This window comes from Tenrec ecaudatus, chromosome 1, assembly GCF_050624435.1.
Source record: "Tenrec ecaudatus isolate mTenEca1 chromosome 1, mTenEca1.hap1, whole genome shotgun sequence".
Lineage (NCBI taxonomy): Eukaryota > Metazoa > Chordata > Mammalia > Afrosoricida > Tenrecidae > Tenrec > Tenrec ecaudatus.
Window position 1 is genome coordinate 259,245,908 of NC_134530.1, and position 25,267 is coordinate 259,271,174.

Here is a 25,267-nt window from a genome sequence, read left to right on the forward strand (position 1 = left end):
AAACAAGTCTCCCAAGACTGGTCGCTCCTAATAACATGCCCAAGATATGTGAGATGAAGTCTCACCGTCCTTGCCTTTAAGGAGTGTTCTGGCTGTACCTCCCCAAAGACAGGTCTGTTTGTCCTTTTGGCAGTTCACAGTATTTTCAGTATTCTTTATCAGTACCATAAATCAAAGGCATCAGTTCTTATGTGGTCTTCCTAATGCAATGTCCAATTTTCACATGCATATGGGGAGATTGAAAATATCATGGCTTGGATCATATGCACCTTAGTTCTCAAAATAACCTCCATCCTCTTAAATATTTTAAAGAGGTCTTGTGCAGCAAATTTACCCAATGCAACGTGTACTTTGAACTCTTGACTGCTGCTTTTATGAGCCTTGATTGTGGATCCAAGCAAGTTGAAATTTTTGACCACTTGTGATAGGTAGGTTTATTGTGCCAACATGGCCAATGAACACATGTGGAGTTAATTGAAGGGTTGAGATAAATGGCTTGGTGAGCCTCACCTTTCTTGTCGCTTGCTCTTTGATGACCGGACCAGTGTTCAGATGCCTTAGCTTGTTCTGTGCCTCAATTTGCAAGCTGCACTACCTGTGGAACACCTAATCCCTGAACTGTGTCACTGTAGTTTGAGGTTTCTTCAAGACCTGCTTCTCCATGCTGCTGGAGTATATATCGCTCGTGCTGGGGACTGTCAGACCCTGTCACTGGCTGACTGTTGGTGACCTACCTTGCTGTTTGCTGCCTGTGGCTGGATAGCCCGAATTGCTCTACAGAGGACTACTTGGCGGTACTCAAAACTAAGGACTGCCAGTGTATTGGCTGTCTCACAAAAGTGAGTTACACTGAGCCATTTGTACTGCTCTATTGATTAATTAAGTCTTTATTTCTTGTGTTAATCTATCTATCTAAAACAAAATCAGGACACTAATGATTCTATCTATTTATCTATCTGTCCCCTAATGATAGATAGATAGATAGATAGATAGATAGATAGATAGATAGATAGATAGAATCAGTGTCCTGGTTTTGTTTCTTTAGAGAACTCTGTCTAACATACCACTTTTCTTCATTTATCATGATGTTAACAATTTATCCAATTCTCAGGGGGGTTTGTTTTCTTTTCACTGAGTTGTAATCCATACTGAAGGCTACAATCCTTGATCTTCATCAGCAAGTGCTTCAAGTGCTCCTCACTTTCAGCAAACAAGTTTATGTTATCTGCATATCAAAGGTTGCTAATAAGCCTTCCTTCCTCCAATCCTGATGTGACATTCTTCTTCATATAATCCAACTTCTCTGATTGCTTGCTCATTAAACAGATTGAATAGGTATGGGGAGAGGATACAACCATGGTGCACCCCTTTCCTGATTTTAAAACCTACAGTATTCCATTGTCCTGTTCGCACAACTGCCTCTTGATGCATATAGAGATTCCATAAGAGCACAATGACGTGTTTTGCAATTCACATTCTTCTAAGGCCCATCCATAGTTTGTTATGATCCACAATCAAACACCTTTGCATAATCAATGAAACACAAGTAAACATCTTTTTGTTAGTCTCTGATTTAATCCGGATTCATCTGATATCAGCAATTATATCCCTTGTTTCATATGCCATTCTGAATCTGGCCTGAACCTCTGTCAGTTCCCTGTCAATGTCTTTCTACAACCACTGTTGAATGATTTTCATCAAAATTTTATTTGCATATGAAATCAGTTATATTGTTCAATTATTTGAGCATTCTGTTAGATCACCTTTCTTTGCATTGTGTACAAATTTGAATCTCTTCCATTCAGTTGGCCAAGTCTTCCAAATTTCTTGGCGTAGACAAGTGAGGGCTCCCAGTGTTTCATCAGCTTGTTTTAAAAATATTCCAACTGGTATTCCATCAATTCCTGGACTCTTGGAGCCCTGCTGGTGTAGTGATTATCTGCGAACCACAGCATCAGCAGTTCAAAACCACCAGCCACTCCCATCAAGGGTTACAGCCTCAGCCACCCACAGGGGCAGCTGGGTCATGATGAGTGGCATTGCTCGATAGCAGTGAGCGAGTTCATGAGTGTGAGTGAGTTTGGGGCGAATGCTTTCAGTGCAGCTGGAACTTCTCCCTTCAGCACCATTGGTTCTTGCTCATATGCTCCCTCCCGGAAGGGTGGCGGGTCGACTAGTTCTTTTTGGTGGAGCGACTCTGTGTATTTTTTCCCTCTTCTTCTGATGTTTCCTGATGTCCTCAGTATTTTGCCCATAGCCTCTTACTATTGAAGCTCCAGGCGCGCATGCTTTGTGCAGTTCTTTCTGTTCAAGAGATGCTGAGTGTGTTCTTCCTTTTTCGTTTCCTACCTCGAGGGCTTTTGACATCTCATCATCCTATTTCACTTTGTCTTCTCAAGTTACCCTTTTAAAATTTCTGTTCCACTGAATGTAATTTTAAAAGAAACCGCAAGAGACAAAAGGCCAGTATTTGCCTAGTGTGAAGCTCCGAAACAGGAATGGGTGGGGAAAGGATGAATGGAAATGGTAAACACAGGAAGGAAGTGGGAAGAGTGCTGTTACATTGAGGTGACTGCAATCAATGTCACAAAGCAATATGTGCATTGGTTGTTGAATGAGAAACCAATTTGTTCCATAAACTTTCACTCAAATCTCAATAAATGCTTTTTAGAAAATTAACTAGGATTGACAGTGATATTCTGACTCATTCTGTAGGGGTATGTACTGATCAACGGGAGTCAAATGGCATGATGTTTGGGATGTATGCAAGCAAGAATAAGAAAAATAGATGAAACATTTAGCAAGCGTTAAATTTATGTAGTAGACAAACTATGCTAACTTGGTCCAATACAACTCTACTGCCAGATTATCAAAGGTTCTTTTTTACCCACTTAATTAAAAAAAATTACCCTAATAAGGAAGGGATGAGTCAAGCAGGGGCAATATAGCACAGATGAAATACACAAAATTCTTCTGGTTCCTTGAGGCTTCCTCACCCCCCACTATCACGACACCAGTCCTGCCTTTCACTGCGGGCTAGACCAGAGCATGTGCCTAAGTACAGATAAGAGGTAAGAGCTCAGGACACACAGAATCAAGGAACAGGAATGGGAGTAGCTATACCAGGAGGGTAGGGGGAAGGTGGGGAGAGGAGGGGAGAGAAAGGGAACTGATTGTAATGATGGACACACACACACACACACACACAGTGGGAAGAACAGAAACCATGGGGGATGGGAGACAGCAGTCTGGGAGATATGAAAATAAAAATAATTTATAATTTATCAAAGGGTCACGAGGGTCGGGGAGGGAAGGAAAAAAGAGCAGCTGATACTAAGGGCACAATAGAGAGAAAATGTTGAGAAAATAATGATAACACATGGACAAATAAGCTTGATACAGTTGCTGTGCGGATGGTTATAAGAGCTGTAAGAGGCCCTGATAAAATGATCTTTTAATAAACTTTTTAAATGGTCCACAGGAACAGTTTATTGACTGCAAAGGACCCGAGTCGTGCTTCTTTAGCGTTTCACCTTATCTTGGATGCAGAAGAGTATCATCTGTCTGGGACACCGTTCTCAGTGCCAGGATTGGCTTGAACAACTATACTGATTCCTCAAATGTGTTCCCTTAAAAGACCTTTAATCTCAAGATGATGAAATCTCCAGACACAGAAAACCGTGCCACTTGTACTTGGTGTTTTGCTTTCTCTATGCAGAAAGATCTTAATTTTATTAAGTTCCATGACAAAGCCTTACATTACACTCACATGTCAATGGAGTCGAATGGATCTAACCTGGTGTCTGCTGTATGTTTTTATCGAGAGTCAGTCGACTCTAAGTCTCTTCTCCAACCATCAAGCCGCTTCGTTGAAGGGGTGGCGGTGTGGGACCAGGGCTCGCTCTGATAGCGGACGCAAAAGCAGGGACAGCAGTGGAGCAGGAACATGGAACAAGAGAAACACAACCCAAAGCAGAGACGAACGGGGGTTCTGAGTAAGAACAGGAGGCTTCACTTCTGAGATGGAGACGTGCCTTATTAAACACACGGAAAGTGTATTAGATGATAAAAGATGAAAAGGGAGTTGGAAAAAGGGGTTTCTTGAAGAATAGCATGGAAACATCTTACCATTTTGAAAGTATTTAACCAAGAAGCTCTCCTGGGTCATGACAAAAAGATGTGCATGAATGGAGGTAATTGTCCCTTTCACTCCCCTACCCACTTCCATTTTTTTTTTAAGAGAAGGAGGGGATTTTGCTAAATAACATAAGAACCTAGTTCTCTATTTTTTCCTTTTAAAGAAAATATTCTAAAAGATGTATAGTTATTTAATTTTTATACTGTTGAAGCATACACAACAAAAGTTTGCCATTAAAATGTTTAAGTCGACAATTTAGTGATATTAATCATACCTACCCTGTTGAGCTACCATCCCCACACTCCGTTTCCAGAAGTTTGCCTCCACCCCAAACAGAAACTCACTGCTCTTTCCAAAAACAGTTTGTTGTCGTTTCTTACAGAGGGAGGGTGGCCTGTTGAGACTAATGTCCGCTTGATACAATCCTTTCCACAGCTTCCCGGAATCATTTCAGCAGCTCCCATTGTCCTCTCCCCCCTCCCACTCCCCTCTGACCGAAGATGGAGGCTTGGACATTTTTGAAAAGTCTAAGAACCCAGTCTGGGAACCTAGAACCTAATCTAGGTTCTTTCCCTACCTATATGAATATTCTGATTTTAAAGAAAATGTAGGGTTTGACAAAATGCCTCTTACCTGTTTTTTTATGCAGCACTCTTTCCAATTAAACTCTCTAAATCTGAGGGTTACCCACTTATGAATCATCAGCCATCGAACCATTTGGCGGCATCTTATAACCCACGTGGCTCTCGCCCCTGAGGACCAACGGTGCCGCTGTCCGCACTGGGAGACCGTTCCTCTCCCTGACAAGGTAGCGGGGTGGTGCGGTTCACATGTGCTGGTCCCTAAGAAAGTAAAAGACTCTTCTTAGGTATTCCAGATTTCTCTGTAACCACTAACAGATCCCGCGAGAGCAGAGCGGTCTCTACCAGGGCAATGCTGTAACTTGAACGAACGGTTCTTCTGCACGCTTCATGGAAGCCGGATAGGGTGCAAGCCTTTCTCCGAGTCAGGAAACCGCAGTGTTGTTTCATTTGTTTAGGGAAAAAAATCCTGTAGATATATTTTTATTCAGAAAAAGTGGGGGAAGGAGTGTTTCTTTATAAAGCTAAGCCATACAGCTAGTAACTCACCTCCCAAATTAAACTCAAGTAATTTTGGATATTTTGAAAATGTGAAGATGAGTATTTAAAAAAGAGAAAGAGACAGACAGACAGAAACCTGCAAATGTTAGTAACGAAACAAAATTCTCCAAGTCAGTCTCTTAGGAAATCACCTTACAACAATGTAAGACAGTTCAAACTCCACATTCCAAAACCAGGAATTGACCAACTCCTCCTTTGTGACTCAAAACAGAATGTCCTCATGTCTTTCGAGGAGACTGCTTCGGGTGACCTTGACATAAAATCTCCGATTCACTCGCGCACCAAGCTTGTGCTCTTCATTGAAGAGACACTGTGAAGAGGAAGAATGTCATTTCTGTTTTCTCAGTTGTGAGTTTTACCACAAAAGAGGAGAAGATTTCAAGTAGAATATCAAATACAAGAAACATGAGATTGGAAAGAAAAACTCGACTGCCCTCCCTGCCCTTCCTCAGCTCCTATGCAGCAGAAGCGGGCCGGGTCCTTCTACTGCTGATGGATAACGCTGAGCTAGACAGGCTGTAAAGCTCCTCACAACTAACCACAGGTTAGTCGAGCTCAACATCCTCTAGTCATTTGGGGAAAAAGTGTGTAAACTCTAAAGTGCTACAGAGCCATTATCTGTTATCTCTGCCAGGTAGCTAATTTCTTCCCACAATAGCAAATTGGTCTGCTGGTACCTTCTCCCTTCCAGGGGGTGAGGCAAGCCAGGCAAGGCAGCAAAGATGTCCACAGGTAAGTCACCTTCACCACACTCAGTATGACTGGCCCTCGGCGCTCCCATGCCAACCTCATTCTTCTGGCTCTTACCCTTCTCCAGGATCCATTCTTTGTAGTACGTCCAAGATTCTGCCCCTCTTAGCTGCAACTGGAGCTTCAGCGTTGCAGATGGCACTGCCACTTTGGGGGAGCACGGGTTAGATGAAGTCCTACTGCCAGCCACGGTGCGCGGTGAACGACAGAACAATTGTTTTCATTCACATCTAATTCTGATCCAAACATAATTTGTCGTTTAAATGACAGTGCTGTGGCAATAGTCACCTTTTGATTGTTATCATTGAACGATGTGTATGTGAGTTAGTTCTTGTTAGTTAATTATGTAAAGTATGTCCTTATCATTGCAACCATGCTTATCCACGAGGACCCGGGCAAGAGTGCACTCTGTTTTCTCTTTGCTGCTCTTATGTAAGTCTAATATTATTTCAAAATAAATAGTTGGGTGGGGGGAAGCAAAAATCCTCTACACCTTATTGCATCACTTTGAAGGAGTCTTGGTAGGCTAATGGGTTAAGCACTGGATTACTAACTGCAAGGTCCATGGTTCAAAACCACCAGCTGCTCCTCAGAAGAAGGAGGAGGTTTTCTGCTAGGTGAAGCTTTCTAAAGATTTGCATCACCAGAAACCCACAGAGGCACTTCTTTGTCCAATGAGGTGTTATAAGTTGGAATAAACTGGGTGGCAGTGAGTTTGGGTTGGTTTCGTTCTACGCCTTCTAGAGGTTGACCGGAGAAATTCCCATGCAGTTACCCCCTTTGTCACCTGAAGAACCTCAGAGCGTGAGGACCTGTTGTCTAAAACGGGCCTCCAGAGCAGGGAAGTGGTTCAGAGAGCTAGTGAGAACTGAAAGGTTGCTCATACTACTGTACTTAGCTCTAGGAACTTCACTAAAAATAATTTCTCGCTACTTAACGTCACCACTACCAACTCTCCTGATTGAACCTACCCAGAAATGGACTCTTTCTTATTCTTGTCATTTAGCAATGACAACAGCGCACCCAAATAGGACTTCATCAGGACAGATGTCCACTGCCTCCACTCTGCAGCAGTCAGCATCTACTCCTCCCTCACCGACAGCCTGGCTTCATGGGTCAGTGTTCTACCAGAGGACTCACAAACCTGCAGAGCAGGGGTCACAGGGATCGCCTATTTATAACAGGAGCAAAATGACAGTGATGAAGTAGCAATGAAGGTAATATATGATGGTTGGGGTGGGTCACCACCACATGAGGAACTGTATGAAAGGGCCGCGGCATCAGGAAGGTTGGGAACCACTGCTGTCGAGGAAAGGGATTCATTTCTAGTCCCTTTCTTAATCACTTTATTCAGCAACTCTTTTTGGTGTCTACTGTCTACAAAATCTGTGTTAGTCAGAAGTAAAGGGTTGATCCTGAACTGACCAAGGTCGACACCCCAGTTTCTGGTAGAATTCCACTGTCTTTAGCAGATTTGTGTGCTCGCGTTGGCTCCTTTCCTACCACCCCCTCACTACGAGCACTTCTGCATGATTCAGACCATCCAACCCTCCCCCACCCCAAAACGTTGTCCGCAAAAAGCAGGTGACATTTACGTTTTGAGCCTGAAGTTTAAGAGTCTCCAACTGCTTAACAAGCAACCAAATTTTTGGAATTTCAAAGACAAGCTCTTTAACAAAATAGTCATTTCTCTTCCCTTCATTTCCCTTTTCCATTGCTGTCATTATCCTTCAGAGAGGTTGGCCTTCGCTCTCTGTCCTCTTCAGCAGCATCCTCTTGTTCTTCAGTTAGGCGGTCGCTTGTCCTACCTAGTTTTTCTGCTCAGGTTTCTTGGGTAAGCTCATTCAATGCCATCTCCTTAGCTTGGTTCTGAAGGAATGGCATATAAAAGGAACATCTAATTATATCATCAACCACAATGTTGGTGACCTGACACCATAAAAGTTCATTCCATGTTCACATCAAAATCCAACATTAAATTCCTGCTTAATTGACCCCTCCAGGAGGATCTACTTCAAGTCATGATTCAGTTCTTCTTGTGGCTCTTCTGTTTTTTTGGTCTTTAGACAGTGCTGCCATTGGGTTATCAAATGAAAAATGGAAAGCATAGAACTTTCAGGGAAGAATGTCATCAGCTCCTTCTGCCCACGTGCAAGGAACCAGGTCAGCCAGATGACCCTCTTGATGTAGCACAGGCTGGCCCGTGCCATTTGTTGAGTGCCCTGGGGATGAAAGGAAGCCACAGTGAACTCTCACACCTGATAGGCTCATGAATCCAACTGACTGATGTGTCTTATTAAAACAGAAACCCCCTCTGCATGTTCATCTTCTTAAATTGCCATAACATCGCGTCTCCATCGACGGATCTCCATGGATTTCTCTTGCCTTGGCCAACCCAATTCATACCATCATGCCAAGAGATTTGAATAGCTTTAAGGACCCACCAAGCAACAAACAACATCTCTAAGTTCTTGGATCTTTTCAGCATCAAATCATCTACCCTCTTTTTCCTTCACTGGATCCTAAACGACACTCCTTCTTCATTGCCCTGGGGAGCCAGCCTAGACTGGGCTCAATAAGGAGGCTGTGCCATTGGATAGGAAAAGAAGGAAAACTGGGATAAATCCTAGTGCCCGATCCCTTGAGAAGGGTCCCCCTTTCTCCCAGAGCAGCCCTCGCTACGTGAGACAGCTGTGGACCTCCTCCTGCAGGGGCAGTGGTGGTGGTGCCCACTGCTGCTAGCCCAGCACGCTGCCTTTTCCTTTATGCTTCCATGCAGCCTCTGTAAACAACCCTTTTATTGAGCTACAGTTAAATGCTCCAAATTTGGGAGCACCACCCGATTCCTGGAACAGGGGATGGTGGTAGTGCAGGAGCTACTGTCTGGTATCCCTGGATCTCACCAGGACCCACGCTGGGTGTTAAGGTCACCACCATTTCTGAATTTCTGATCGTGTCCACCTCTTGTCCCCACCACTATGACTCTGTCTGTCTCTTGATGCTGGCTACATACTCAGCCTTGTCTTATTTCTGACAAGCTTGTCTTCTCTTCATCTAGAAGCAGATGTCTTTAGGCGTTGTGCCTTTCAACCTTTGCCTCTGACCTAAAATGGCCTTCACATCGTCACATGTCTGGCTTCCTGGGCTCACAAAATGTGCTTGCTCCTTCACTGGTTAAGGCCAATGCTTCTAAGGTGCCCTTGACTCCAGCCTCTCTCGCCATCTTCCAAACCATCCCTGGGGATTCTCCATGGAGGTGCTAGTCACGCTATACGCTGGGCAATCTTCTTATATCGGACTCTGTTGGGCGAGCATCGCCCCATGCCAGTCACAGTGACAACCAAATCCCCCTGTACTTTTCCAAATGTTCCCTAGGGGCGATGGACCATCTCTGCCATTCCCTTCTCTCAAAATCTCCTCAACCAGCATATCCTCTTTAGCCTAGAAACGTCTCAAGTCTCTCCAATCCTTAAAAACCAAAACAAAAAGCACTGCTAGTGATTTCTGACTTTGGCCATGACAAGGAGGGTCTTGTCCTGTAAGGACGCCACTGTCATAGTCCATGAGTTGTGCCCTTCCATTTGCAGCTGAATGGTTGGCATCTGGAGTCCGACTCCTCCTGGACCTTCCAAGTTCACAGGACCAGGAATTCCTGTGACCCTGAGCCTTCTCCCAGGGCCTGTGATGACTCCTCCCTCGATTTCTCCTCATGGTGGCGGACCACGCGGACTAGCACACATATATGCACCTCTAGGCTACGGCAGCCCCCAGAAGTGACTAGATCTGTCACTGTGGGGGAATGTTCACAGCTTGATGCCTTCATGAGTGTCTGACAAGAATGAAGAGTGAGCCCGCTGTTCTAGCCATCTAGCCACCTTCCTTTCTGCGTCAGAGTTACTTTACAGAGGGTTGTACACCTTCATCCCTCCATCTACATCTACAATCCACTTCATAATCCCATGTGATCCGACTCCTCTCCCTACACACAAATGAAACTGTCTCACTGAAGTCACCAAGGACTACCCAGTTTCCAGGTGTTGTACCAGTTTTCAACCTTGTCTAGTGAGGCTCTGTCACCTACAGTCAACATTTATATCATCCATCCAAATATAACCAAGGTAGTTTTTTTATAACCAAGGTAGTTTTGTTGGGTGTTGAAAAACACTAAACTGAAGATAAGCAAATAATTACTCATCCTCCTGCTCCACAAAGATACATTTATCATCTAACCTTCCAGGCTCTTCTGTGTATATGCAAACTAGATGCTGTTAAATGCCTTTAAGTAGGTTCTAACGCATAACGACCCTATGTACAACACGGGTGGGGGGCTGGGGAGGACACTGTCTTCAAAATTGGAGGTCCTTATTGCAGTTACTCTACCAGTTCATCTCATTGAGAGTCTTGCATTTTTTGCTTGCTCTCCACCACGTATGCTGTCCTTCATAAATCGGCCCCTCTTGGTAACGTGACCAGAGTGCCAGAGACTCAGTCTTGGTGTCATCCTTTTCCAGGAGCACTTGGTTCGTACTTCTTCCAACACAGATGTGTCCATTGTTCTGGCAACCCACGGTCAAGTCAATGTTCTTCATCAGCACCGTCGTTCAAAGGCACCGGGGCTTCTTCTGTCTTCGTTCTTCATCCATTGTCCAGCTTGGGCAGGCCCACAAGGTAGTTGAAGATATCATGACTTGTCTCAGGCACATCTCAGTCTTCTAATTGACATCTTTGTTCGTTACCACTTTTAAAGAGCTCTCTAGAGGCAGGTTGCTGCTCATATGTCTCATTTCTTGACTGCTGCTCACATGAACATTGGTTAGTCAAATAAAATGAAATCCTTGACAACTTTAATCTTTTCTCTGTTGATCAGTTGTGAAGATGTTTGTTCTTTATGTTAAAGCATAATCCATTTGAAGGTTACAGTCTTTGATATTCATCCAGGAACCAAGCAAACTTCATCTGTGCAAAGAGGAAAGAGCCCTGGTAGTGTAGTGGGTTACAAATTGGGCCGTCAACCACAAGGTACACAGGTCAAAACCACCCGCAATGCCACCGGAGAAAGGGGCAGCTTTCTACTCCTGAAAGCTTATAATCTTGGAAACCCACAAGACCAGTTTTGCTCTGACCTGCAGGATTACCGTGCATCAGAATACCAACTTGAAACAGTGGGTGGAAAAAGATGATGGAGACGCTTAAAGTCATCAATCAGAATAAGGCCAAGCTGAGTGTGGAACAGAAAATCAGATGTTCAGGAAAGCCAAATATGACCTCAATATATTTGTGTTGCATAGAACAACATTATCTACTTAAAAAAAAATTAGGTTCTACTATTCATTAAATTGGCTACAAAGAACTCATGTGCAATTTTCATGAATAACGAGTTTATGGAGGAAGTTAACAGGTTGCAATGCAAGCGAGAAATGCTCAAGATACAGTTGTTCAACAGAATGTGTTAAAAGCTTTCTTCCGGGGCTACTAACAAACACCCAAAGGGCACACCGCTCTGCTGCTGGATGCTTCAACCAGAAGGCATTTCGCTCAAGGTTGCTGGGTTAGCTCCCTGAATCAAGTACCCAGAGATCCCCTTTGACTTCAGAAGCCCCAAAGCACTCAGCTTTATTTGCGTCAAAGGATCCTGGTGGTGTAGTGGTTACACATTGAGCTGCTAACCTCAAGGTCAACAGTTTGAAACCACCAGCTGCTCCGTGGGAGAAAGATGGGGCTTTCTATTCCCATAAACAGCGCCAGTCTGGGAAACTCACAGGGACAGTTCTACTCTGTTCTGCTGGGTAGCTATGAGTCATAACTTGGCAGCAATGAGGTTGTTTTTTTTTTTTTTGTTACTTGCTCCACGGGCTGAGAAGTCTCCTCTCTGTTTTCATGTTCTGGCTCCTGGTTCAGCTGCTGTTCCTCTTCTGGATCCAGGTGGTTCACTGGGCAGAAGTTTCTGGGTCCAGAAGATGCATTCTACTCCTGACCTAGTGATATACCCCCTCCTGCTTCTCAGAGAGCTCATTTTGTACAGAGTAGGATGGCAACCACAAGACAGCCACACAGCTAGACCAATAAATAGCATCGTAATAGAAAGAAAAGAGATGCAAATTGTCAAAGATTTTATTTTACATGGCTTCACAATCAATGTCCATGGAAGCAGCAGTCATGAAATCAAATGATGAATTACATTGGGCCAATCTGCTACAAAAGACCTCTTTAAACTGTTAAAGGAAAAAGGTGTCTCATTAAGGATTATACCATAGTATTTATTGCTCTTTATTAAATTCTGGTATTCTCTTATCTTCCTGTGTTGTGAGATATTTTTCTCTGCATCAACACTTTAATGATTACATGAGACTACACAGGGAGCTGATTATTAGACAGTTGAAGTCTTAAACATGAACCCATTGGTTTTCTGCTTCTTTTGACCCCTGAGAAACCATAATGTCCATTTTGCTTGTTAAACTTCTCTACTTATCCTTTCTATTTTCTCCATAAGTTTTTCTTTCTCTATGTGACTCCTTAAAGCCAGTGACCACCAGAATTCTTTTTTTTTTTTTTGCTGCTAAAGGAAGCTTTATTGTTTCCATTTGGTCCCCAGCTGGGGGGAGGGGCTCCAGGGCGGTGGCGCTGCGGACGGGTTCGGGCAGAGGGGCTAGGGCCGGCAGTGGGGAGGCAGAGGGCCCCTGGCAGGTGGCTCGGCGCCGCAGGTTCCTAGTCTTCTTTGAGAGTGAGCCTCTCAAACAGATCCTCGCCCTGCCCGGCCTGGGGGCCGGCCAGCCTGCGGAGGTTGATCAGGTGGTCGCCCATCTTCTTGAGAAGTTTCACTTCCTTGTCCAGGAAGTGGTTCTCCAGAAAGTCACAGAGATGAGGGTCGGTGTGAGTGGACCCCGCGGCATGCAGGTCCAGAAGAGCCTGGTTGAGTTTTTTCTCCAGGGCTAGGGAAGCTTCCATGCCGTCCAGGGTTCGACCCCACTCATCTTGAGACGGCTTCTGCACATCCTGGAAGAGGGCGCGGCCCCTGCGCTGGTTCTGCAGCTTCCAGAGACGCTCGGCCCCTGCGCTTCTCCTTCGCCAGCTCGCGGAAGAAGTGCCCCACGCCTTCCAAGGCCACATGCTCGCGGTCGAAGAAGCAGCCCAGAGAGAGGTAGGTGTCAGAGGCCCGCAGGTGCAGGTTGACCAGACGGTGGACGCCGGCCTCTGCGTCGGCGGAATAATTCTGACGGATCTGAGAACTCATGATGCGTCGGTTTGGAGGTCACCGCACGCCAAATAAAAGTGTTCGCTGGTCCCAAGAGGAGGGGCTGGCCGAGAAGATGGTCCCCAAGTTACTTCCGGAAAGAAACCAGTTGCGTAGTGGAAGGTTGGCAGCAGGGAGTCCCCGGATCTGTTCCGTTCAAACACTGTTGAAGCAAGACACAGATCCTCAGGACCACGGGGCAAGCTTAGCCGACCACCAGAATTCTTATTTGATTTTCTTTCTGTGTGTATATAGCAAAGAGAGATGAGGTGTCTTAACTACTCAAAGTTTTAACTTCCAAGACCCCCAGATTCCAAGTTCATGTGTCCAATTCCCTGATAAACATCCCAGTGTAGGTCTCAAAGTTGTGAGACTCAGAAAAGATATTATCATCCACCCCATCAGTAAAAATAGGGTTAACAAATAAAGCCATCAATAGATCATACACAAAGATGATCCAGATGTTACAAACATCAGGCAGGACTTTAAAATAGCTACGATTAATCTCTGAAGGACTAGTGGAAGAGCAAAATAAAATGGGCAAGAACGGGAAATTTCAGCAGAGAGATCAAAAGCAAATGTCAGAAATAAAAATAGTGTTTGAGATGAAGAATTCATTAGCTCATTACAATTTTATTCAGAGGGTTATCAACAAAAATGAAATAATTGAAGAAATAAGTAGATAGCAGATTTCTGTTAGGCCAGCAGAAATTCTCCGAGAGGAACTAAAAGTGACAAAAGGTGGCACAGAGGAGACAATCCCAAGTGGTCCAGCCCATACTTATTTGGACTATTAGAAGAGAGATTAAATCAGGCAAAACATATTTGAAGATATAATAGTTGAAATTTTTTTAAAGTAATGGAAAACAACAAACCGAAAATACAATAACCTCTGAGAATCTCAAGCAGAATAAATGCATGGGAATGTGTACGCACACACACTAGATGTAGGATCAAACTATTACATTCCAAAAATATATAGAAAACTTTGAAGGCAGTCAGGGGGGGGGGAGGGTATTGTAGGCAGAAAACTAAAAACACCGTCTGTAGAATAAGAAAGATAAGAATTAACAAAGATATCTTATTTGGAACTATGCACACGGACAAAACAGAGCTCCGTGTTTAAATAAAGAAAGGGGAAACTGCTCAGAGTTCTAGACCATTAGAAAGAAACCACAAGGATAAAGGAAAAGCAATTTTATTTCCCACAGAAAACAGACAATTCCTTTCCAGCTGATCTATGCTCTGAAAAAGGAATAAAGGCAGTTTTTCTCCTAGGCAAAATACAACAGTAGGTAGAATCTAGATGCTCGTTAGAGGCATGGCTGATGAGACTTCACCTTACATACGTTGGACACATTGTCAGGAGCGTCCAGTTGGTCCTTGAAGAAGGACATCATGCTTGGTTAAGTGGAGGGGCAGCGAAAAAGAGGAAGGCCCTCAGCAAGATGGATGGACACAGTGGCTGCAACAATGGCTTCAAGCCCAAGAACCCTCGTGAGGAAGACTGAGGTAGTTAGTTAATTGTGTCAACCTGGTCGATAAACACCTGTGGGGTTAATTGAAGGGTGGAGGGATAAATGGCTCCGCACAGGACCTGGTGGGGTGTTCGTTGTGTATAAGGGTCGGAACCAATTCGAAGGCATCTAATAACATCAGTCCCTCCATGGCCAGATATTTGGAGTTAGGCTTTGCAGCTCTCTGTGCTACATTGGACAAATCATTTAACTTCCATTCTCTCATGTCCCCGCTTTCCTTGGGTGGTACAAATGGTTTGTACTTAGCAGGTAACCAGAGGGTTGCTCTCTGAACCCACCCAGGAGGACTACAGAAGCAAAGTGCTAGAGATCTGCTTCTGGAACGACTGCGTTAAGGAAAGTCCTGTGCGGCCGTTTGCTGCACTGCCCAGGATCACTCCACGGATGGCAATCGACGCCATGTCAGTGGGCGTGGGTTTTTGGTAAGGGCCCCACAGGACAGCTGCCCAGGCCACTGGATGTTAGCCCGCTCCAACTCACACAGTGGAACCGCGCCCCAGGGCTTCACGGCGACACAACCTCCCACTGTGGAGCAACGGTTGGATTTGAACTCTAATCTTGGAGGCGGCAGCCCGATGAGTATGCCACTCCGCCATCAGGTGTGAAAGGCAGAAGCCAGGGACAGTCAGCAGAAGGGAAGATTCCGACCTTACAACCCTATCTGAGGACTCCTTCCCAGAGCTCCCAGAGTGTCTACTCAGCATCGGTCCATTTCAACCGCAGCATGTACACTGGTACAGGACACACGGAATCCAGGTCAGATAACCCCCTCGGAACAGAAATGGGAGTAACGATACCAGGAAGGTAAGGGAAAGGTGGGGGGAGGAGGGAAGGAAGGGGAAACCGATTGCAATGGTGGACGCATAATTCCCCGCCCCCAGGGGGATGAACAACAGAAACGTGTGTGAAGGGAGGCAGACAGTGGTCAGTGCAAAATATGAAAGCAATAATAATTTATAATTTATGAAGGGGTCATGAGGGTGGGAGGAGGAGGGGGTGGGAGGGTTAAAAAAGGAGGAGCTGATACCAAGGGCTCAAATAGAAAGTAAATGTTTAGAAAATGATGCTGGCAATAGATGTACAAATATGCTTGATACAATTGATGTATGGAATGTTATAGGAGCTGTAAGAGCCCCCAATAAAATGATTTTTAAAAACCAAAAAAACCCTTGTCGTTGCAGGCGGACTGAGATTATACAACTGGCTCAGACAAAGCACCCCCTTCTTGGGTGGGGTGCAGTGAGACAGGGCTCAGAGAAAGGGAAACGTAAGCTAGTCTCTTCATTAGCACTAAGGATGGGGGTGGCCAGCAAAGTCCCATGCCCTGCCCTTGTCCCCCGCCTCAGTGCTTAAGCACTGACTCCTGTCCCCTCTCACCAAGGCACATTCGCCCCCTTCCCCATCCAGGGAATGAATCATCCTGTAGCAGCTCAAATCTGAAACATCCCAACCCCAGTTCGTTGTTCTCCCCTTTGAATGGGGTCTGTGCTCCCAACTGGTCTTTCTCTCGGATGTCATTCAACCTGACTTTCACCCTCACGTCTCCTCTGGAGCAGACTCCTCCTCAAGACCTTGTCTTTGTGGATCCCTGGCCACTGGTGGTGGTCCTGTTGCTTTTCTGCCTCCCTCACTGCAGTGTCTAGGACTCAGCCCTGGGACTGTAACTCAATGCACTTCATCTCTTAAAGGCCACCTCGATGCTCAGCCCCCTCATATATTTGCCTCTAACCTCAACTCTTCTAGCTTCTGAGCTGGTGGGTCCAGCAGTAGCTCACTTGTCATAACCAGGTGAGTGTCTTAAGGGTCACCAACTTAATGTTTCCTGGCGCCCTCCATTCTTGCCATGTCTTTGCCAAAGTTTAGAATCACATTGCACTCTTCCCTTCATCTCTGGCACTGCGTAGTGCGCCATTAGCAAGCACTGTTAACTCTACCTTAGAAGTGTTTCCAGTTCTCGTTGTTCCCTGTCACCACCTCCAGTCTCTCCAGACTGGGCCACCGTCTCTCATACCACCTCCATTCCTCATTGCCTTCTACGGTGGCACCAGGGACCTTGTAGAGCTCTTGGAGACCCATGCTTCGCCCTGCTCTTTAACTTCCCTAACTTCTCCCCACCTCTCATTCCATCCCAGTCACATGGCCTCCTCGTCTTCCCAGGATCCTTCTCATTGGCTTCTCTGCTCTGCCTCATCAGCCCTCCTGACAATACACGGGAGGGTTCGGTTAATGGTCTGACCCCAAACTGGAACCAAAGCTCCCTGAAGACAGGAGCACTGTCGGCTCTGTTCACTGCCTACTCCAGTGCCCAAAGAGTGCTTGCCACTCTCTACCCAGGAAATCTTTTTGATGGGGTCACTTTGATTACTCTCTACCTAGGAAATATTCTGGAGGGGGGTCACTCAGTTTCCACATGTATAAAACACGTGGGCTCTTGACTTCAGAAATGCTTTTGAAAACAACTCCAGGGAACGGGTGGTGTGGACTGAGTGACCCCAGACAGTTCTCTGTGCTGACCTTGGCCTGCAGGGCTTCCAGGCGGTTGCCATGGACAAGTAGATATTTCCGAAAACAATATGCAAATGGTGAGAAGATGGTTTCAAGATTGCTGTGCTTATACTTCCGACTATATTTATTCGAAGATTTTCCAGTAAACCTCCTTGTGAAAATATGGGGATTTTTCCCCCCTCCTATTGTTTTGGTTCTTCACTGCAACTCAAGTAGGTGAATGGAATATTGATGCTTGCCCACAGACGGTCTGATAAGCAACCTCTCTGTTTCCTCTGCTTCTGTTGTTTTCAAGGCAGTCTTCCACCTGGTTTGTTTTCTTTCAGTCTGGTTTAAATACAGAAAGGAATCCTGCGGTCTTATGGTGAAAGTCATTGACTCGCTCATCAGATTGGACAGGGGCACTCTGGTTGGACATTCGTTCTGGGTGTGCAATACAGCCAGATACCACGCAAACCAGTGACTACATATGTTAGTTTCTAGGTATGTTGTTGGCAGTTCATCTGAGAGCTGTTACTCGTGGTTCATAATCTTACTACTCTCCCACCGGTGCAGAAGACATCCCAGCCCACCATGGGCCGTTGCTCCCCTTGGCTACATTCTAGATAACTCTTACCAAGGCAGGTCTCTCCTGGTTGTTGAAACCGTGAGTTTATCTTCAGAAAACAAAACTTATTTCAAAAGAACCTGCTCACTTTGGTGGAAGTCCTCTCATAACACCAGTACAGGAAAGGAGAGATGCTGCCCACTGTGATCCTGATCGGCAGTTTCACGGACGAGTGTCTGGCAAGCTGTACATTGCACTCTGTAAATGCTTGGACGGCACCACGATCCGGGTGCAGACGTCATGCCTGCCATTCACAAAGCACATCCTGCTTCCACTGTGTTGTGCGTTCCCCCACCAATGTGGCCTTCCCATGTGTATTGGGGAGGGGGGCACCAATTAAGGTTAGGCAGCTCTACAATGGGAAAAATGAGTACATGGGTTCAGGCCAGCCCAGACCCAGGGAGCCTGGTGCGAGCGCCATGTGCTCTATGGACTCCAGTACCCTTGCTGGCCCTAACCTGGTTCCACTAACCTCTGATTTCTTGTAAAAGACAAGATTCAAGTAACCCCACCGTGTATATTCCCACCTTACTTCACAAACACAACAGGGAAATGCCAATGACACAGAAGCTGCTCCCCAAACCACCTGTTTTGAGATCTGCCTTTCTTGAGAGTCACAGTGGAAACACACCACTTCCTCCCACTGAGTCAAGCGTCCCTCCCTTGAGGCCCAGCCAGCAAAGCTGCCGCTCAACTCAAGACCAGTTGTAAACAGAGTGTCGGTGACTAACCAGACCACATGGTTGTTTCCACTAAAAAAAATTTACATTCCTGGAGAACCCAGCCATTCATATTTAAAAGGTGGAAGGTTTGGGGGTTGGTTTTTTTGTGTTTTTTTTGGTTTGTTGTTGTTTTTAAGATTGCATAAGTCATTAAACAGGCTAGAAGAGATATGATAGACTACTCACCTGCTCACAGCACTGGCTCAGAAGAGTCCTCAGGAAATTTGGGGACCCATGAGAGGATGAGGAGAGGTGTAGAAAAGGCGGGGTGCTGAAGCAGGGTTCATCAGTGCAGGCATACTGAGTTTGGCTTGAGGGGGGCTGGGGTGGCAGTGTGGAGCTGACAGCCAGGGGACTCTGGGCCCAGGCTGCTGCTCCTCATCATGACCACTGAGACTTCACCTCTTTCCACGATCCGACCTTCTATTATTGTCTCTGCTAGAACTTTATACGTGTTCTACCGGGAATAATTTTTGCCTGGGTTGGCCCTACATACAGTCCTGTAGGTCCCTCCCCTGGTGTGTCAATAGATGTAGTTCACCTTGAGTCCCCTTCAGAGCTACCTCCACTTTCAGTGATCCCCCCAGGAAGCCAAAGCAATGGTGTAGGTGAACAGATCCTAAGGCTAACAGAACAACAAGCCCAGAGATTTGGAAGTTAGGGTAAGGCATATGAAAGCAAGAACCCAAGCTTGGCAGAAGTCTAATGATTAAGCTTCATACATGTTTTAAGGTAAAAAATAGTGCCTTGGCATTGAGCCAGGATCATATCCCGAGGCGTCTGGCGTCAGGTGAACCCAAGCTGACAGGCAGATGGGGATTCTGTGCGGAAGGGAATCCTCCGTGTACATTCTATCTTTTCTTGAATTCCTGTCTGTTCTTATCTAGAGGTCCCAAAGCAGACAGCTTCATCTCTCCTGGGCCATTTGGAAACCCTTGTTTCCACCAAGGAGCAATAGATGTGTGCTGAAGACCACGTCTCCAAGATGAAGAACTGCCCCCATCTTACTGTAATACTTGCCGTTGTGAGCTGACAGCCCCCTCCCCCTGCCCCCAAGTCAGCTGCCATAAGTACTGTGCCAGGTTTCCCAGGGAATATCTGGGACCTAGTGGGGTCTCTATGCCCTGTGGTCCTGTCTTCATCCTCTCTAGATGGCAGTCTAACAAAGTTCCCTACTGTACTACATGTGATGTCTAAATTCCCTGCTGTGGAGTCAATTCATACTCGTGGAGACATTTTAGGCCAGGGTAGAGCTGCCCCTGTGGATTTCCGAGACTGTAACTCTCGACAGGAGCAGAAAGCCTTACGTTTCTCCTTGCGACGACCAGCCCAGTCCCCTCGTCAACCCTGTTTCCCAGGAACAGCTTCCACTGTCGCTCTTTAACCCCTTAGGCCCGAAGTTTTCCCTCTAACACCACCCTCCCCAATCTAGACTCTTATCTTGTTTCCTCATCACAGATGTTACTTTTTTATTTCAAATTCATTCAACAGCCATTCAACAAAAATTTTCTGAGTATATTATCACATCAAACCACCCACTAGACACCTGCTAGGTTCATTTTCACAAGGTTACGTCTTCCAACTCATGAGTATGGTATAATCTTGTGAGTCATTAACTGCCCGCCATCCAATCCCCTAAACTTGGATTCATTTGACCCTGTAGCCAGAAACCTGCTGGCTGACCGGCCAATATTTGATCCACTAATCCCAACAGCAACTTCAGTCAGGAAAAGCCACCTGCCTCACCCACTGATGTAATACCTTCCTGCCTATATAACTTTATGAGCCATTTCCTTGATATAAACATTTCCTCTGTATATACAATATATAAGCTTCATTGGCTTGATACCCATGGTTGTAGACAAGGTAAATCCTTACAATGAGTTTTCTAAATTTGTTTTCAAGTCTGATTAGTTATAGAAGTGAAAAATCTGCCTCTATTAAAACTGATAACAGTGTCTTCATTAGCAAAGAAAATTAATCCAAACTCACTGCTATCAAGCCAATTCTGTCTTACATCATGTTAATCCATGATGGAAGGTGGCAATGTTAATATGCAAAATACCTCCATCAGGATATCAAGTAATGGCAAGAAGTGAGTAAGGCTCTATGTAAGCATGTGTCTGATATTTTTCTATAATTTTTTCAGGATGAGACATAGGGAAGCTGGTTGGATGATCCTACTTACATTAGATAAAGTGGTAAAGGCGAGAGATGGACTCAGGGCCTCAGAGTCGCAGTTAAAGTGTGACATAAAAGACATCAAATTTCCCAACTGTAGATGGGATGAAAGTAAAAGGAAAGAGAGGAAAGAATTGGGAGGCAAAGGACCTTTGTAGAGGTCTAAAATACAGACATGTATATACGTAAATATATTTATATACAATGACAAGGGAATATATCTATGTATATATATTTATTTATAACGTATTACGGTAGTGAGTGGACATTGGGCCTCCACTCAAGTACTCCCTCAAAGCAAGAACACTTTGTTCTAACAACCTGGCATTCTGTGATGTTCACCTTCCCTGACACAATCACTGAAGCCAAAGTGGGTGCATAAGCAAATGTGGTGAAGAAAGCTGAAGGAGCCCGGCTATCAAAAGGTATAGCACCTGGGGTCTTAAAGGCTTGAAGATAAACAAGTGGCCATCTATACTGAGAAACAACAAAACCCACATGGAAGAAGCACACCTGCCTGTGTCATCATGAGGTGTTGATGGGATCAGGTATCAGCTATCAAAGACCCAGAACAAAACAAACAAACAGCATATCAATGGGAATGAGAGGGGTGACAGAGTGGAGACCCAAATTCCATCAGTAGTCAATTGGACACCCCCTGTCAGAACGGCCACAAGGAAGAGAAAAGCCACTCAGGGTGCAGTATAGCACTGATGAAACACCCAACCTCTAGTTCATTAATGCTTCCTCCCCCACCCTCACCCCACTACCATCACCCCAATTCTATCTTACAAACCTGGCTAGACCAGAACACGTATAGTGGTACAGATAAGAGCTTGCAACACAGGAATTCAGAACAGATAAATTCCTCAGGACCAATAAGGGTAGTGGCCATACTAGGAGAGTAAGGGAGGATGAAGTAAGGGGAAACTGATCACAATGATCAATATATGGCCCCCATCCCAGGGGAATGGACAGTAGAAACATGGGTGAAATGAGACAACAGTCGATATAAGATAGGAGGGGGGAGAATAATTTATAAATTATCAAGAGTACATGGGGGGCGGGGAGGGGAGGAAATGAGGAGCTGATGCCAGGGGCTCAAGTAGAAAGAAAATGTTTTCAAAAAGATGATGACAACATATTTACAGATGTGTTTGACAAAATGGATATATGTATGGATTGTGATAAGAGCTGTAAGAACCCCCAATAAAATAAAATAAAATTCCCAATTGTGCCCTGAAAGAATGTCTTATTTCTTGTAGCATCAGAGCTAATTTTAATGAACATCAAATCCATAGTCTTAATGTTAGAGTGGCTGAATTACAACACCAACAGATTACCGATCTCAAAGAGTGTTTGATGTTAAAGTAAGAACATTGATTGGGGAGAAATGGGATCCTGAGACTTGGCGGACAAATGGGATCCTGAGACTTGGCGGACATATGGGCTGGTAATCAGGAAGATGAGGAATCACTTCTACAATTAAAGCTATCCCCCAAATCTCATGGGATGAGGTTAACCCACGTGTGTCTGAAAAGTCATTGACTGAGATAATACCTGGGAGGGCCGCTAGGAAGTTGTCTGGGGCATGCCCTTGGGCAGATGACTTACAAGACATTACTCTCCCCATCCAGTATGACCTCTAGATCTATAACTACATTTAAGCCTCAGCAAACCCCAAAAGATGAAGTACACGTGGTGACCCAGGAAGAGGTACTCTACATTTAAACAGACTGTTTGATTTTTCTTCTAATATGTACAAACAGAAACCTGAAGACTATGTGTGGGAATGGATATCAAGAATGTGGGATAATGGTGCAAGGAACAGCCAGTTGGGTCAGTTTGTGTTTGTTGACACTGGCCCATGAAAGATAGATTCTTCATCCAATGTTTCAAAACCTGAGGAAAGGGATCAAATACGTCGATTAGTTCACTGAAGTATAGATTGGGATATAAAAGCACAATCCAAGAAGATGAGAGGAAAATTCTTCTTGAACCAAGTGGAGAGCAGAATGCTTGTGAACAGTCCTACAGATTTCCAGAAAAGGGGGCTTGTTTTGTGGTGATATGGAGGTTTCTAAAGAACAAAGACAGTGCTTCACACATAAAGAGCATGGGATATGGAGCCATAAAATATCGCCAGCTTCCTGCGGCAGCAGCAGCACGGAGTGCCCCCTCTTTCTAATTGAGGCAGCCCTGTCAACTTCTCAAGGGTAATCTTTCTTTTTCTTCCCTCTAGACTGCAGTAATGTTATGACTAAGGTCACCTCCTGGCTAGCCAGGTGGTTAGGATAAAGGCCATTCACCAGGAAATTAGACAAGGAAGGCTATTCTCAGCAGAGGCAACATGATATGCCAAGCTAGAGAAGTGCAAAGGAATGTGCTGTGGGCTGAGATGCACTCACATAAGGCAGCCATACTATAGCATTTACACAATTCAGTTTCCTAACAAAGTAGTTTGAGTAGCTTATTAACTGCCTGAGATGGAAATAGTAGCAAGGGGAATAATGCACAGGGAGATAATATAATGGAAGTATTGCTGACTGAAAATGAAAGAGGAATATTAAACGTTTCACTATTACTCAATCAGAAAATTGAGGAGATCGATCGACAGTTCAAGAATAATGGGAGACAGTTCAAGAATAATGGGAGACTTCAATATGCCCCTCTGAAGGAAAGACAGAACACCGGGAAAGAAACTCAATAAGGACCCCAAACAGCTCAAGAACCTAATCAACAAACTCGACTTCCTAGACAGATACAGAATACCCCATCCAACAAGAACACAGTATATGTTTTTCTCCAAAGCACAGAGAACATTGTCAAGAATCGACCATGTCCTAGATCACAAAGGATGCCTAACAAGTTTTAAACAGTTTTATTTTCTAATATCCCCATATCATAAAATTCAATAATTCAACCATATCAAGAAGAGCTGTACAATCTTTATCACAATCAATTATAGAACATTTTCTTTCCCCCCCCCCATACTCATTGTTATTCATGTAATTCTTTTTCAATTTTGGCAAAAATATATACAACAAACATTCATCAAGTCAACAACTCCTACATGTATAATTCTATATCATTGATGATACTTTGTGTTCTACAACCATGATTGTTATCCCTCTCCAAGTTGTTGCACCGTCACAAACATGAACTCAATTCCCCCAAGGAAAAAAACTCTTCCTCCTTCATCCATAATAACCATAGGTCAAGTTTGATTGCTCTTTTACAATTTTAAAAAATTGACATTTTATATTTTCTCACATCACAATGCTATAAAGCTAGAACTCAACAATGGAAGAAACAGAAACATAGAGATAAACACAAGGAGATTGAGCAACATACTACTTAAAATCACTGGGTAATAAATAAAATAATGAATGAAATGTTAAAATTTCTTGAAACAAACTTTTGGGACATTTCAAAAGCAGTTATCATAGGTCAATTTATAGTAATCTACTCACACATTAAAAAAAAGAGGAGGAATCTAAAACCAACACTCTAACACAGCATCTTCAACAACCAGAACAAGAGCAACAACATAATACCTCCAATAGAAGAAGAAAATAAATCATAAGGAGCAAAGCAGAGCTAAATGAACTGAGGGCGGGGGAAAGGGGCATGGAAAAAAATTCAAGACAAGAAGTTGGTTCTTTGGAAGGATTAAAATTGACAGACCACTGGTAAACCTAGAGAAAAAGAAAGACATCACAACAGACTCAAATGAAATAAAAAAGAATAACACATTACTTTGAAAAACTGTATGCCAACAAATTTGATAACCTAGAAGAAATGGAAAAATACCTAGAAATTCATCATCCACTCAAATTGCAGACAGGCCTTGAAAACTCAACAAACTCATGACAAAAGAGCAAATAGGGAAGGTCATTAAGAAACTTCCAACTTATGGTGAAGAAGATAGATGGTTCCCAGATATTAAAAGATATAGTGTCTGGGGTCTTAAAGGCTTGGAGTTAAACAAGCAGCCATTCAGCAGAAAAGCAACAAGTCCACATGGAAGAAGCACACCACCAGTGTGAACATGAGGAGTCATTGGGACTGGGTAATAGACAGAGAAGACACATAACAAACAAACAAACAAAAACATATTGTTGAGAATGATGGGGATTGGAGCAGAGACTCAAAACCCTTCTGTAAACAGTGAAACAATCCCCCCACAGAGGGTACACAGGGAAGGGATGAGTCAACCAGGGTGCAGTAAGGCAGCGATGAAATATACAATATTCCTCTGGCTCCTTGAGGCTTCCTCACCCCCAACTATCATGGCCCCAAAGCTGCTTCTCAGTTCAGACTAGACCAGAGCCTGGGGGCTAATGACACATGGAATTCAGGAACAGGAGGGGGAATAATGATATCAGAAGTGGCGGGGGAAGGGGGGGAGGGAAAGGGAGAAAGGGGTAGCCAATTGCAATGATCGACACAT

General features: G+C 44.5%; 1 pseudogene; it reads right to left on the reverse strand.

The window, feature by feature from the left end:
* Nucleotides 1–12,735: 12,735 nt before the first annotated feature.
* Nucleotides 12,736–13,294, reverse strand: LOC142437445 (ferritin light chain-like; annotated as a pseudogene).
* Between the last annotated feature and the right edge of the window lie 11,973 nt (nt 13,295–25,267).